The sequence below is a fragment of the Lotus japonicus genome, chromosome 1 (genome assembly GCF_012489685.1).
Source record: "Lotus japonicus ecotype B-129 chromosome 1, LjGifu_v1.2".
Lineage (NCBI taxonomy): Eukaryota > Viridiplantae > Streptophyta > Magnoliopsida > Fabales > Fabaceae > Lotus > Lotus japonicus.
Window position 1 is genome coordinate 40,146,270 of NC_080041.1, and position 11,135 is coordinate 40,157,404.

Here is an 11,135-nt window from a genome sequence, read left to right on the forward strand (position 1 = left end):
GACTCGAAAGCTCTGTTGCAAAAGTGGGTACCCCCATCACTTATAATCGCTCTAGGAACACCAAACCTAGTGAAAATGTTCTTTTTCAGAAAAGAAACCACCACTTTAGAGTCATTTGTTGAGAGTGCAGCGGCTTCAACCCACTTAGAAACGTAGTCAACAGCCATCAGAATATACTGACAACCAAAAGAAAGTGGGAAGGGTCCCATGAAATCGATGCCCCAAACATCAAACAACTCAATTTCCAAAATATTTTTTAGGGGTATCTCATTTCTCCTTGAGATGTTACCAGTCCGCTGACACCTATCACAACTCTCAACAAAAGCTTTACTATCCTTATGCAGAGTAGGCCAATAGAAACCACTTTGGAGGACCTTAGCAGCGGTCCTCTCCCCACTAAAATGTCCACCATAACTTGATTCATGGAAATGCCAAAGAATCTTCTTGAAATCAACCTCTGGGATGCACCTTCTTATGACTCCAATAGAGCAAATTTTAAAAAGATAAGGATCCTCCCAGAGGTAAGATTTTGCATCATGCAGGAATCTCTTCTTCTGCTGCCAGGTCAAGTCATGGGGAATAAGTCCAGCAACACGGTAATTAGCAAAATGCACATACCAGGGTAGGAATTTCTCGGTGGAAACAGCTAGGAGTTTCTCATCCGGGAACTCCTCTTGAATAGGTATTGGGTTGCATGCCCCGCCTTCCAATCTCGACAAATGGTCTGCTACTCCATTGTCCTTGCCTCTTCGGTCAATGATCTCAAGGTCGAACTCCTGAAGGAGTAAGACCCATCGAATCAACCTCGACTTAGAGTTCTGTTTAGCAAACAAATGTCTCAAAGCAGCATGGTCAGTATGAACAATAACTTTAAAACCCAAAATGTAAGGCCTAAACTTCTCACAAGCAAAGACTACACCCAACAACTCTTTTTCAGTTGTAGTGTAGTTCCTTTGGGCCTCATTCAAAACTCTACTCGCATAGTATATCACGTACAACACTCTTTCTTTCTTTTGACACAAGACAACCCCTAAAGCTAAATTACTAGCATCACACATGACCTCAAATGGTAGAGACCAATCCGGAGCAACAATAACAGGGGCTGTCACCAAACTTTCTTTAATAGACTCAAAAGCTTTCAAACAATTCTCATCAAAAGTAAAAGGTGCTTCCTTCTCAAGCAAATTGGTCATAGGCTTAGCTAATTTGGAAAAGTCTTTAATAAACCGCCTATAAAATCCAGCAAGCCCAAGGAAACTCCTAATACCCTTGACATTAGTCGGGGGAGGGAGCTTTTCAATTACTTCAATCTTAGCTCTATCAACCTCAATCCCTTTTTCGGACACCTTGTGTCCAAGAACTATGCCATCCCTAACCATGAAATGGCACTTCTCCCAATTCAAGACCAAGTTGGTCTCTTGACATCTCTTCAACACCAAAGCTAGATTCCCTAGACAAGCATTAAAATTTGGACAAAAACAGAGAAGTCTGTCACACCCCGATTTCGGTGGCATCACTTTAGTAACCAAAAAAGAAAATAAAGCGGAAAAACGTGAATATTTTTTTTCGATTTGTCTAGATAATAAATTTAAAGACTCGTCGACATAAAGACTCTACAATGAAAGATAAACATAACTAATGTACAATATATTTACAGCCCCCGCCGTAAGTAGAGAACCACGTCACGAGTAACCTCCAGTGACAGGAAGTAACCGAAAGTAGTGCCCGTGGGCAATATGTACAAACCAAGTGAAAGGTCAAGTGTTCGCAATACAGTCCTCCAAAATGAAAGTAGGTCAGCCCAAAACGGCCTGAATAAGACCTCCTAGTCGAACCAACTATCTGTGATTTCCATAAAGAAAACCACACAAAAAGCTAACGGTCGGGAACCTACCCTGCCCCAAAATACGAACATGACGACCAGAGCTATAACTCTACTCCTACCCTAATCCTGTCCAGAGGAGTGCACCCCAACACTCACAACTACATGCTAGCGTGATCATTGTCCGAATCAGAATCCAGGATGGCTAGGTCAATGTCTGTAACCATCCCTCCTCTCGCTACTGCAACATTCTCCTGTGCTGGTCTCACGGGTCCAGGACTCGAACAAAGGTCAGCAGCAACGGCAACAGTAGGTGAGCTAGAGTCCAATGAAGTCCCTCCCACAGGCTCCTCCTTCGAGGGGTCCTCGTCGTCGGAAGACGACGGTGGTGGTGGTACTCCTACACCGGGTCCTCAGTGTACGCTGGGTGGCAGGTTGAAGCTGATAGTGTAATGCCTCAGAACTCCCTCCATCAAGTGTCCCAGACTGTCGACACGATCTTCCATTATTCTCCACGAGTAGATCGCTCTGTGGCCAGCGGAGTCGACCACCCATGAGCCGGGGATCTCCTGATCAAGCATCTCAAACCTAGTCCCCCCCGAAGGATGGACCATCGTGAACCAATCCGCCACGGACATCTGACAATGGGCGTAGTCCGCCAAAACACAAACAAAAGACGCGAGGGTCAACTCCAAAGAATTACATAAGTAATACACCCAGTAGATAAAGTTTAAGGGATAGCTACTTAGGCTTAGAAGTATGTGACCATTTCCGCTCGGGTGTCTCTTATACCAAACAAAATGTAGTCAAATCAGCAGTATACCCACAGGCCTGCCATTTCCGTCTGCTACTAAGAATCACCGCAGTGTTCTTATGTGGAAATCCGGGTCTTATGACCATTTTGGAATCCACCGAGGTCCGGCATCCCACCATGTATGAACCCCAGAAATGTGTGCATGAAATGCAAAGTGATTAGCCAAACAACGTCTCCGACCTCACTCGTCACGTCGTCACGTGTTCTAGCTAACTTATTGTCTTTAAAAAGAATACCCTAAGGTAAATGTCGATTCTGCGACAAAAGACAATTAAATATAAAAATTGTATTATCTCATTATGACTTCTCGAATCATCCGACTCAACTCGACCCGATGGTCAAAAACTGCTCAGCGAGCAAAGAGTATCGACATACTCGGAAACTATCCGTTTCCAGGCTTATCTTTTAGATAGCCAAACAACAAAACTGCTCCTCGAGCAAAAGAGCATCAACGTACTCAGAAACTTATTAATTTCCCGGCTTATCTTTTAGATAGCCAAACAACAAAACTGCTCCTCGAGCAAAAGAGCATCAACATACTCAGAAACTTATTAGTTTCCCCAAAACTTGGATTCGACGACACTTCTCATTTTCCAAAACTAATATCCAAACCCTAAGCTTTCATCTGAGATTGTTATCATTATTTAAAGGGTTTAGAGGTTGTTTAGTGTATTATGAATTTTCCTTGTAAAACAGTTTCCATTTAGTTTTATCTCTAATCTTATGAGTTTAAAAGATCCCATAATCCCAGGTAACTCCCAGAGAAGGTCTCGATCCACTAAAATATGAATAAGGGCCCGAATCTCCGTTCGTCCCATCAAACTTTCCCAAAATCTCATGATGAGTGTGGCATAACTGCCCGTTATCCTCACTCTGACGTACAACAGATTTATGTGTAATTACACAATCCAACAGTCATGGCACATATATCAACACATCCTAGATTAACCATTTAGCACATAGTATGTAAATCAATTTCAACACATCCTAGATTAACCATTTAGCGCATAACATGTGAATCAATATCAAAAACAATTCCAGCGATAAATGATTATCATTGTCAGCCGAAGCCTCAGAAAACATTTTCCAGTCAATCACAATCAAGTGCATAAACAATAAATCAAGTCGAATTCGTCGACACCTAAAACATTATCTAGTATTCAGTGAGTAGCCCTCACCTGTAGCTCCTCCAGTGTGATCCTGAAGCGTTCCTTCACAATCTCCTCCTTCCGCTCCTTGGAATTCCTCAAACGAACCTTAGAGCGAAAAACCACAGAATTCAATTACAATCAGTCGGAAACTCAGCAGACAACAATTACTAAAGTTACTCAAAGCATCATAAACTCCGAAGTACGATAATCTATCGCGATAAGACAAGTTTTCGAAAAAAGAATTTTTCCTCCCCCCTTGGAGGTGCTCTCGGCCACACACACTAATTGTGTGCGCCGATTTTTCTTCGATCAAACTTGGTTCCTAGGTTATCATTAGTCGTAACTAAGGCGAATTAAAGCTCGGAAAAATTATCGGATCGAAAATTGTCGCAGGGGTATTTTGGTCAGTGTTTTTAGCTCAGAATTTCAAAATTGGAATTTCGAAAAACAAATTAGACGGGGACGTCACAAACGACGTTTATGACAACTAATCCTACTACCGCTAAGCTCAGTCGAGAGTTTTAAGTCTAAAGGACGAAGCTTTGGCCAAAAATGGGTTTTTTCGAGCAGAATTGAAACTCGGCGGCAATTCGGCGAGATTCGGCAAAATGTAATCCGCTAAACATGCTCTTGGGCATGCAGGGAATAAGTTTAGACAGAGAAATCGAGTTATTTGGACAGTTTTACAAAAAGCTCAAAACTTTGAGCATGTAACACCCCGATTTCGGTGGCGTCACTTTAGTAACCAAAAGTAAACTTAATGCGGAAAAACGTAAATATTTTTTTTTTTATAATAACTAAGACAAGACTGAATTAAATAAAACCCAAATGCGAAAGGCAACAGAACTAATATACAATATATATAGCATCCCCCGCTGTAAATAGCGACCTCGTCACGAGTAACCTCCAATGACGGAAAGTAGAAAAGTGTAACGCCCGTAGGCAAAATGTACAATCCCAAAATGTTAGGTCAAGTGTCAGCAACACAAGCCCTCAAAAATAAGAATAAGTCAGAGCTAGGACACTAACACCCAACCTTAATAGACTCTAATCACCCATCCCCCATACTTCCATCATCGACTCCCATCTGGTCATGCATGAAGTCCGGGTCCACGTCGAAGGCTCAATAGTAGTCATTTCGCTCCGGGTCTTCCCCGAACGACGAGGAATCACGGAAGAATCCACCAACGACATCTGACAAAAAGGGCATACATAGCCCCCCAAACACAGGTAGCACGTGCAAGGGTCAACTTACGGAATATAGGATAGAGAATACAAGACACCAGATAAAGTATAAGGGGTATATAGATATATATGTTGTCTATATACATATAAGTTCTGCATTGTCTACCCTAAGGTTTAAACATAGCATGTTATCAAATCTCTAGTACAATTCAATCACCAAAGCACATACGATATTTATCAACATCTACTCATCCAAATCCCCAACGAATATAATTAGAGTGCATGATATGTCAATGCAACGTCAATCTCGACGATTCCGGAAAGAGTAGGCTGGGCACGTTTGAGTCGGTCCTAACACTGGCATTGTGTCGACCATAACCCCCGAGTGTCACTTACAACCTTGACATAGCCGGATCAGTCCTAACCCTGCGGGTCGACTTTTCCCTCCGCTATGCCCGACAATCAACAGGTCGATCCTAACCTTACGGTCGATCATATCCCCCGTCGATGTCCGAATTACCCGAAGGTATAAACTGTACCCGAAGGCATAAACTGTACCCGAAGGCATAAACTGTACCCGAAGGCATAAACTGTACCCGAAGGCATAAACTGTACCCGAAGGCATAAACTGTATCTCATGATGATCTCCAAATCATCCGACTCATCTCTATCCGATGGTCAACACTGCTCAACGAGTAAAGAGCATCAACATGCTCGGAAACTACCCGTTTCCCGGCTTATCTCTCAGATAGCCCAACAACACAACTGCTCCTAGAGCACAAGAGTATCAACATACTCAAAACCTCTCAATATCTCAACACTTGGATCCGACGACACTTCTCGTTTTCCAAAACTAAGATTCGACTCCTAAGCTTCCTTCGAGATTATTATCATTACTTAAAGATTTAGAGGTTGTTTAAGGTCTTATGAGTTTTCTTCACAAAATAATATCCTTTTAGCCTTATCGCAATTCTTATAAGTTCTCGGGATCTCCAAATCCCCAAATGACTCCAGAGAATGTCTCGATCCATAAAACACCATAACAAGGCCCGAATCTCATTCGTCCTATCAAACTTTCTCAAAACTCTCAAAATAAAATCGGCATGACCTGCCCGCTATTCTCACTACACAGAATCTCAGATTTGAGTACAAGACATAGTTTAAATCATCACCGTCATCAAACATGTCATATAACAATACATCTCAGACTAAACACGTAGCACTTAGCATATAAATCATGCACCACACATCCTAGATTACCCACATAGCACATAGCATGTAAGTCAATCTCAAAAACATAGTAGTAGATGCATCTTCTACATTGTCAGCCGAAGCCTCAGAAAACATTTTCCCAATCATACACAAACAAGTGCATAAACAGTAAATCAAGTCGAATGCGTCGACACCTAAAGCATTAGCTAGTAAGGTAAGTTACCCTTACCTCTAGTTATTCCAGCGTTCTCCTCAAACGTTCCTTCACAATGAGCTCCTTGATCTTCAGGAAATTCTTCAAAAGAACCTTTAAAGTAAAACCACAGAATTCTATCAAAATCTATCGGAAACTAAGCTATCAATGCTCACTAAGGTTACACGAAGTAGTTCATACTCCGAGGTACGATAATCTAGCGCGAAAGGACAAGTTTTCGGAAAAGGAATTTTCCCCCTCCTCCCCTATAGGGCTCGGCCACTTTTCACAATTGTGGGGCTCGATTTTTCTTCGATCAAACTTGGTTCCTATGCTTTCATTAGCCGTAACTAAGGGTATTCTGAACTCGGAAAAATTATCGGATCAAAAACTGTCGCAGGGGTATTTTGGTCATGATTTTTAACTTAGAAATTTCAAAACTGAAATCCCAAAAACCAAATTTTTCAGGGACGTTACTAACGACGTTTATGACAACTAATCCTACTAACACTAAGCTAAGGCGATAGTTTTTAGCCTAAAGGTTGAAGCTTTACCTCAAAAACTCCAAAAATGGGTATTTAAGGCTAAAATTGATTCCGGCGGAATTCCGGCGACATAACGGAAAATCTAATCCGGCAGAAGTGATCTTGGGCACATATAGAAGAGGTTTAGAATCAGAAATGAAAGATTCAGGATAGTTTTGCAAAAACCCATAAACTATCAGCTAAGAAAAGTCTACAGAAAAGCTATGGAAAAAGCGATCAGAGGTAAGGATTAGCGACTATACCTCGAAACCTTGAAGCAGCAACTAACGGATCAACGATCAAGCAAGAAATGAAGAAAATTCTTCTTCCTTCTTCCTTGGATGAACTCGCGGCCTTGAGGAGAGAAAATGGAGGAGTTTTGTGTTTTTTTCTCACTTGTTTGCTATATATAGAAGATGGAAATTCGCGGGAAAATGAAAGTTTCGCGAATCTGATTTTTCCGGCGTCATTCTCCGTGAATTCTAGGATATGTTTCGGCGAAAGAATTCCAAAACTAAAAAGATGTCTCCTTGTATTTTTGGCAACTAATGCATAGTCGGTATAAAACTATTTTACCCGATAAGTTGCTTTTTGCATCGAATGTCGGAATGGAAAACTTCCTTCTGAAGAAAGATTGAAATCATCAAGAGAAATGGGTGTACGCGAGTGGAATATTCATTTGAAGCTCTGAATAGAAAAAGTCTTCATTGTCAAGAATTTCTAGGGTTTTGAAATACCAGGGTTTCGGTTTCGGCAAACTTCCGATGATTGGAATCGGACGTTCGTAGATCCTAGAGTTTCGCCTCGAAACGATTGTGATATATGGAAAAAGAGAAGTTCTAAAATTTCTCTGAAGATTTTTGGAATTAACTTCCATCGTGCCTATAAGTGAAAACTAGCTATATTCTAGAGTTTCTGACCTAGGTTTAAGCGTATATCGATCGTGCTATACCTTTTATCGACTTCGATACAATCCTTAGACTTTTGCTGAACTTTCTCCTTCATAAATATATTCCATTCGATGAACTCTTGTTCAGGTTTTCCTTCACGATACATCAAGCCTAGTCGTAAATGGAAATCTCTTCCACTTATTCTAAGCTTAAAAACTTGGGTCTTACAGAGCACAGAAAGACATAGAGAAAAACGACAGAATTGACGATCAGAAGTAAGAAATAGCATCTATACCTCGAGGTCTTCGAATAGCAACTGTCGGTGTAGCGATCAGGCAAGAAACGGCGAATTTTTTTCAAGCTATTTATAGTTTATGGAAAATGCGGAAAAATGAAAATTTCGCGATTCTGATTTTTCCTGTGCCTTCCTCTGTGAATTCTAAAATAGGTTCTGGCGACAGAATTTAAAAACTCAGAGTAGGTTTCTTGGAATTAAGACAAACGATCCAAAGTCGGTGTAAATCTATTTTACCCGAAAAACTACTTTTTGCAGTTGATGTCGGATGAGAAAACTTCTTTCTGAAGAAAGATTAGAAACTTCGAAAGAAATAGGTGTATGCGTGTGGAATCTTCGTTTGAAGCTCCAAATAGAAAAAGTCTTCATCGACCGTTTATTTTAAGTTTCTTGAGTTATCAGGGATTTAGTTTCCGCAAACCTCCGAGAATTAGAATCGGACGTTCGTACATTTCAGGGTTTCGTATCGAAACGCTTGTCATGAAAAAATTAAGAGAAGTTCTAACATTTCTCTGAAGATTTTTGGAATTAGTTTCCATCGTGTCTTTAAGCGCAAATTAGTCGTTTACTAACGCTCTCGTCCTAGGTATAAGCGAATACTACTTGCGCTATAACTTATATCGACTTTAATACTATCCTTAGCCTTTTCCTGAACTTTCTCCTTCATAAATTTATTCCATTTGATAAACACTTGTTCAGGTTTTCCTTCACGTTACATCGAAACTAATCGTGAATTGGAATTTTATTCGGTTTATTCTAAGCTTAAAAACTTGGGTCTCACAAAGTCGTCCATAAAAATCTCAATGCAAGTCTCTATCAAGTCAGAGAAAATAGCAAACATGCACCTTTGGAAAGTGGCTGGGGCATTGCAAAGCCCAAATGGCATTTTCTTGTGAGCAAACACGCCGTAAGGGCAAGTGAATGCCGTCTTCTCTTGGTCCGGAGCAACACAAATTTGGTTGTACCCGGAGTAACCATCAAGAAAACAATAGTATTGATGCCCTGCCAACTTATCAAGCATTTGATCTATGAAAGGTAAAGGAAAATGGTCCTTCCTAGTTACTGAATTCAACCTTCGATAATCAATACAAACCCTCCACTTTGTCACTTGACGAGCGGGAATCAACTCATTATTCTCACTGGCAACCACTGTGATGCCTCCTTTTTTGGGAACCACTTGAACGGGACTTACCCATTCACTATCCGAAATTGGATAAATCACACCTGCATCAAATAATTTAATTATCTCTTTCCTCACCACATCCTTCATGGAAGGGTTAAGTCTTCTTTGAGGTTGGACTATCGGTTTGTAATTTTCTTCCAACAAAATTTTATGCATGCATATCGCAGGATAATACCTTTGATATCATCAATAGTCCAACCCAAAGCTGACTTGTGATCCCTCAAAACTCTGAGGAGTTTATCCTCTTCTAAAGGTGTGAGAGAACTACTCAAAATAACAGGTTTATTCTCACCTTCCTCAAGATAAGCATACTTGAGAGAGGAAGAGAGTGGCTTGAGCTCACTCTTCTCATGAATTGGAATCTCCTCATCCCTAATTAATTCTTCTTTCCAAATGCTTTTGGTGGCAAGAGATGAGACAGATTCTAATTGAGATAGAGTAGCATTCACCTCATGGTACAAGGAGTCAAGTTCACTCTCAAGATTTTGGTCCTCTATTTCTAGCCCCTCCATGATTGTTGTTTCCAAGTGGTCCTTAATAGATATCCTAACAAACTCTTCACACACAAGCTCATCAACCACTTCACACCGAAAAACTTCATCATCCGCTCGGTGTTTTAAGGAGTCAAAGATAGTAAAGAGGACCTCATCTTCACCCATTCTCAAAGTTAGAGTTCCCTTGGCCACTTTAATTTCAGCCTCACCAGTGGCTAAGAATGGTCTCCCCAATATGAGAGGGACTTTTGAGTCCTCTTCCATGTCAAGAATGACAAAATCCACTGGGAAAACAAACTTATCCGCCTTAACCACAACATCCTCAATGATCCCGTAAGGGGTTTTTAAAGATCTGTCCGCCATTTGCAAAGAAATCATAGTTGGGGTAACCTCACCTAAGTTCAACCTTTTGAACATACTGAGCGGCATCAAATTGATACTCGCTCTTAAATCACACAAGGCTTCTACCACAGTTAACCCCTCTATCTGTACCGGAATAGTAAAGCTCCCGAGATCTCTTCTTTTTTTAGGCATCTTTCTTTGCAAAATGGCGCTACACTCTTCGGTCATCAAGATAGTTTCATCAACCTCACTCAACTTCCTTCTCTTGCTGAGAATGTCTTTCATGAACTTAGCATAGATTGACATTTGCTCTAAGGCTTCGGAGAAAGGAATGTTAATATGGAGCTTTTTGAAAAATTCCAAGAACTTAGAAAATTGTTTATCCAGATTTTTCTTCACCAAAGCCTTAGGAAATGGAATCTTGCGGAGTTCAGGGATATGAGTGTTAACAATCCTAGTCCTAGTGGGCTCTCTAGCTCTTTCCTCCATAACACCCTCATCTCTCTCTACCTCAGCTTCCTTATTTTTCTCTCCCTCAATTTTTTTCTCTGGCTCATGTAACACTCTTCCACTCCTAGTAGAAACAACAGCAGTATTTTCTTGCTCAGTTAAAGCCAAAGTTTCGGAAGAGAACTTACCTTGGTGATTTTCGGACATTTGCTTCGCTAGCTGCCCCAATTGACTCTCTAAGCTCTTTATAGCCAACTCGTGGCTCTTGTAATTACTTGCTGAATGATCAATGAATCTCTCGATCAGCTCCTCTAGACTCCTCTTGACAACCGTCTTTGCAACAATTTGCGGCTGGACAAAAGGATCTTGTTCTGTGGTTGGGACTCCTCCTCCATGCATTGATGCTTTGGTCTCACCATCACCATCATTAAGAGTACACTGGTTACTAGCATGAGACCCACCACAAAACTCACACTCCGTGCAAGTTATCTTGGCTCCACTTGACTTGGTCTCCTCTATATGTTTCCGGATTACCGCCATTTCCTCAGAGAGTTGTTTGTTGGAGGCCATGATCTTGTCA